Genomic DNA, 5,708 nt, shown 5'->3' with positions numbered 1-5,708 from the left:
TTTTTCTGTCTAAACGATGCCTTCATATGCATTTTGTGACTCGTTTAAGGCCTTCTCATAATCAGCCTGAGTGTGCACTCAGCGAAGTTCAGGGATCTCGCAGCCTTTAAAGTCCCACGAATAAAAAGCAGTAAATGCATTCCCATCAGAGAGGCGAGCAGGCGTGTGCACACTGAAACGCTCCCTGAAGAGAGTAAAGAATAAACAGCCCCCCCACCCCCCCCCACCCCCACGCCACACCACCCCACTACATTCCACACACCACCCCCCAAGCAAACCAAGCAAATTGTGTAAAATGCAGAATGCAGAGTGGTTGAATGGCACTACATAAAATATCACTTTGGCAGGATGGATGATAGTGAGATGGTGGGAGAAATATAAATGCACAGCAGATATGGATGAAGTCTCAGCAAGCAGGAAACGCCAGCCTCCTGATACAACTTGCTAGAACGCTGGAGTAATAACAACATGAAGGCTTGCCGTAGAGAAATCAATGTAAACGCTGGGGAAATGATTATCTGCTGCACTGATAAATGAACCTCGATAGAAACGTTCACTCATTTCCCTTCTTTTTTCCCCCTCCTCTAACAACAGCACTCGGCTAGGACATCTGGAGAGCGGTTAAGCCGAGGTCAGCTCCCTGAAGGCACGGTCGAAAATGACTCTCCTCAACTACGCGTATTCTTAAGCAATAACAACGTGATCCGTATTATCCACCCAAGAATACCCGTCACCGAAGAGAGCCTCAGAAAGAAGAGGGAGGAGGGAAGTGCCTGTCACTCATTCATCCACCGTGGCACACAGGCCAACACCAGAGACCTTCTCTCTATGGGGATTGATTGAAGATGGGGCTTTTATTCACAAGGCAAGACAGTCAAAGGTTGCATCTGTTGACAGAAATGAACATACTTTGGGTTTTTTTTTTGTTGTTTTTTTCCTTTGGCGAGTGAGCTAGGAGTGATTTATGCTCTTCTCGCAAAGTAAAACCAGGTGAAAGTCTTACCTGAATGGTGAACTGGAGACTGATCATAGCAGTTGTGGGTTTATCCAGATGGTCACAGACACCCCACATGGAGATACACATGCCGGGATCCAAGGACGCTGAAAATGGCAGAGCAAATTATGAGTTAGTCCTATTCTACACATGTATTCAATGCGATACGGAATGATGGATGGACGGTTGAACAACGGTTGGACGGATGGACGGTTGGATGGGTGGATAAAAGTAATGAAGAATGGAAAGTGGATAGCGAGATGGAGAAATGCCCAGGTTTCACAGGAATTCACTCAATGACTTCGAAATTCTCTGATTCCTGCCATTCACCCTTGAGCCCTTAACTCCTGCCAGCCACATTAACAGTCAACCGCCGTCAGCCCTCCAGTCAAACATGCTCATCACACACACACACACACACACACACACACACACACACACACACACACACTGAGAGACAGTGAGAGAAAGAGAGTGAATGAGAGAGAGAGAGAGAGACAGAGAGAGAGAGGGGGGAGTCATACAGAAAATCCATTAGCAGCAGGAGGCAAATTACAGATCGTTTGCGGGAAAAAAGCAAAATGGAATGACGGCTGTCAGAAAAAAGGAACAATGCCTGTTATTACGACTCTCATTTTCTGAGGGGTGCACCAGCTCCCAAATGGAAGTGGGAAAAGATGGACAGCAACACTGGGCTTTTTTTTTCAGTCTAGTGGAATCTGCTGATGTACACCTCTCTCTATCCACAAAAATGTGGATTTTAAATTAAAATGACATTTTTCCCTTAATTGCAAATACACACTATGCAGATTCATACAAGCAGCTTTAAAGATGTTTCTTACCCAGCAGTCACACCTAGCATCGTCATGCAGTACTGCTAATCATTTTGGTAAAGTTGTCACAGGAAACAGGCCATACAAACATCTAAAACATTACATTACTCTATTCTTTCACCATTGCCTGTTTTTGTTTTTAAGTGCTAACAGGATTGAGACTGTGGAAGATGCACGGTGCTTATCAATATCAACCTTTTCTTATTATTGAAATGTTGCTGTCTAATCTGAAATCTAAATTCAGCTGCCTTGACGGTTCTTCGTGCTACAAGCCTCATCAGGCCAGGAACAGATGCTGAGGATTCTTAGCATCAACTCAAGTGCCCAAGCTGTCCTGTAGTGGTTTTTATTCAGTGTCAACATCAAAATATCAAACTTGCCATCCTCAATTCCATTTCTGCATGGACTTCTTCCATTTTTGGACCAACACACACACACACACACACACACACACACACACACACACACACACACACACACACACACACAAATACACTAACAACAACCTGTAGGAAAATAACTGACAAACTGACATACAAAGATGATGAAAGTGAAAATCCTAAAAGCTCTTCTCCTGGTTCCTCCAGGCTGCTATGTATCACTGTTCAATCGAAGGGGCAAGAATCCCATGAATATGTTAATACTGTAAACACAGCTGACAAATCCAGAAAAAAAAGAATCCACCGCCCTGATTACACAAATCTGCGGCAGTCGGCTCACACAATACCCACCGGCACGAGACCCCCCTACCACCACCCCACCATAGTGGGACTCTTCACAAAGGAACAAAAGGCAAAGTGGAGAAAAGAAAACCGGCTCAGATCCCCAGTCCACAGAAGCATCTTACCCTGTCAGTCTCTCCCCATTATTCTGTTTCTCTTTTCTCCGCAGCTCTCAGAGCGAGCACAAAGCCGCGAGCTTCTCTTCTTCCTCTTGAGCAGCGGAGTGAGCGAGAGACTGAGGGATGTGCTGTCTCTTCTGTTGTCTCTGCCGCCTCTGCTGCTGCTTCTGCTGCTGCTGATGATGATGATGACGCTGGAAAGAAGCTCTAAACCTCGTGGCTTCCTCTTGCCTCCTTGGCTTGCGCCCAAAAACCACAGGAACCCCGCACCCTCCCCACTTTGCACTCCAACACCCTTCGAAGCACAGGTGCTGGAAGATAAGCGGACCTTCCGCACTGGAGAAGAGAGGAGGAGGAGAAAAGGGGGGAAAGCTACCAGTTGTTGCGCATGAAGAGGAAACTCTCAGGAGGAAGACAGCAATAAGGGAGGTTAGAAGAGAAATGACAAAACAGACAGACTGAAATGGAGTAGACGTCTATGAGTAGATGTGTGAGAGACAGAAAGAGAAGAGAGGGAGAGAGAGAGAGAGAGAGAGAGAGAGAGAGAGAGAGAGAGAGAGAGAGAACACCTAATGCACCTAACTACATAGCTGTGAGAAGGGAACTGGCTCTAAAGACTAATGGAGAGAGAGATAAAGAAAGCGAGCATATGAGTAAGAGAGAGAGAGAGAGAGAGAGAGAGAGAGAGAGACTTCCAGAATGGTGGCTCCATTTGTGGTCGATCTGACGTGGGATCCACAGTCTCGTCCCTCGTGATATCCTATTGGAGGGACTCTCCGTCTCCAGGGACTCTCTGAATTCCTGTGCCGCTTCACACAATGCCATTAATTCACGGCCGAAAGAAATGATTCATAAATAAATTATTAAAAAGTCTCATAAAACCCTCTCATCTTCAAGAGGACCATTTAATATCTACACAAACTGTATTGAAACCTACTGTGTGTGTTGTGTTTTGGTCCATCACCTCCATGACATTAACACTACTCGCGCTGACTATAAATGGTTCATACAGTTTCATCCGTGTTAAGTCCTTGCTTTATTCATTTCTCCCTATTCAAGCTCCAGGCTGTGTTTCAATCACTCTTACGAGCTCCTTATGCACAATGTTCAAATTCTCAGACAATTCACTTCATAGAGACATAAATCCAGCAGCGCTTCTGTCTCAACTGATGGACAATGTGATGCCAGAGAAATGATGATGAATTGATAAAGCAATTGATAAACAACGCTGAAGAGGTTGAGAAATGCGAGTCCATTTTCACAAGCCTCATGTCTTGGCTCTGTTACAAATCAGATTGTGCGTTTATTGTGTCTCTCTTATTGCAACCCGTGTTTGTTTCTGAAATAAGTAATATCTCAGGAGTGACAGCTTTACCAGCCGGAACAGAAATGAAGCTGTGTAATATTTGACACAAACCTTGTCGCTTCATAATTCAGTGCTTTTTTACACCGAAAGATAAGTCAAGCTATGACTTTAACACCAGAGAAAATGTTTTTACTCTTTACCCCCGATGCTTTATTCATGACTATTAGGTTTTATGAATTTTGCATTAAGGATACACATCACTGAGTGGGGAAAACAATTTAAACATTACAATCTCTGCGATAAATAGAAAATATTAAAGCATATAAAACATCTCTGATGGCTTTTAAGGCTGCAGGGATTAAGGCTCGGTTCTCAATTTTTGTGACGACGTACTGCCCCCTGTTGGTCAGTCAGGAGGTTTATCAGATAGGTGATGATTTATTGGATCTGTAAAAAAAAAACTTAATGATAAAATTAACTGAAATTGAACTTTATTGTCATTTCATAATCTGATTTTTAAAAAATATTTAATTACAAACTCAGAAACTTATCACGTAGCCAAATTCACATGACAAATTCATTAAATTGCCAGTGCTTGTAAAGGTACTGTATACATGTGTTGTCTTTGGTCTTCTTTCCCTTCTGTCCCAACATTGACAAGCTCCCCAGTTTTTCTGCTTTACCCAATATTACACCTATTGGCACTTTTTTTTTTAAATAACCAGTTCATAATAATTTCACTTTTTTACAACCAGATCCACCTTCTGCTCTCAGAGTCCTTGGATTCTATATAGTCCATGTGGGTGGATGAGATATCAGCAAATCTTCAATAGGAGATTTTGAAACATAATTTTGTACACAATTCTTCTGTCTGTTCATGATATTCCCTCATTCAATATGAACTTGAACATCATAGCTCCAGCTAATCTTATGCATATGGTTTGGCTTTGTCCATCTTTACATAATCACTGGACAGAAATCATAAACACAAACACAGCTGAACCCAGAGCCTTTGTTACAGTGTATGGGGTCACGTTCTCTCACTAAATCTAAATAAGAATACATTGTAGCTTGACCGCTAGCTAGATGTTTGATTTTGATGAACTGGAATTCAGTATTTCCTCCTTTGTGCACAAGTTGGATTAAAGACATTAAATATTTTCTCAGTTTTAAAAAATATATTTTTAATTTAAAAAAGCACACAATAATGATTAAAAGGCTCATTTGACAAATATTCTATAATTTAGGGATATAATTTATACAAGAAAAATTATGTTTCCTGTTGTGAGTTTGTCCAATTTGGGAAATATTGCTATAATGTTTATTTATTTATTTGTTTGTTTGTTTATTTATTTATACATAAAATAGTAACATTACACTATTCCCATTGTTGGCATTACTATTACCAACATATTTTGCTATATATCCCATCCCTTTTTCTTTCATACAGCTGTATATGATGTTTCAGTGATGCACATGTATATCTTTGTGAAACCCAATCATCACAAATCTTAAATATTATAATATTATAATAACATTGATTACAAGGCCCAATTTAAAAACTATTTGATAGAAAAATTGAATAGCAGAAAATGTAAGCCCTTTGTATGTCCTATGCATTTTTACTAAGTTGTGTATTTGCCACCTATTTCATTTTAAATGTATGCGGCATTAAATATGCAGAAGCTAAGACCCACCTGAATTCTTCTCGTGTCTTTTTCATATAGCTTTTAC

General features: G+C 41.2%; 1 long non-coding RNA gene across 1 annotated transcript; it reads right to left on the bottom strand.

Moving 5' to 3' along the window:
• Window positions 1-250: 250 nt before the first annotated feature.
• On the bottom strand, window positions 251-3,245 carry LOC108277528 (uncharacterized). Its single transcript, XR_001815131.3, has 3 exons — window positions 2,675-3,245; window positions 1,004-1,101; window positions 251-887 (listed from the first exon to the last, which is right to left on the bottom strand). It is a non-coding gene; the product is annotated as an uncharacterized LOC108277528 (long non-coding RNA).
• Window positions 3,246-5,708: the final 2,463 nt, after the last annotated feature.

Source organism: Ictalurus punctatus, chromosome 17 (assembly GCF_001660625.3).
Source record: "Ictalurus punctatus breed USDA103 chromosome 17, Coco_2.0, whole genome shotgun sequence".
Classification (NCBI taxonomy): Eukaryota; Metazoa; Chordata; class Actinopteri; order Siluriformes; family Ictaluridae; genus Ictalurus; species Ictalurus punctatus.
Note: the sequence above shows the minus strand (reverse complement) of the source record. Positions and strands in the feature narration are given on the sequence as shown.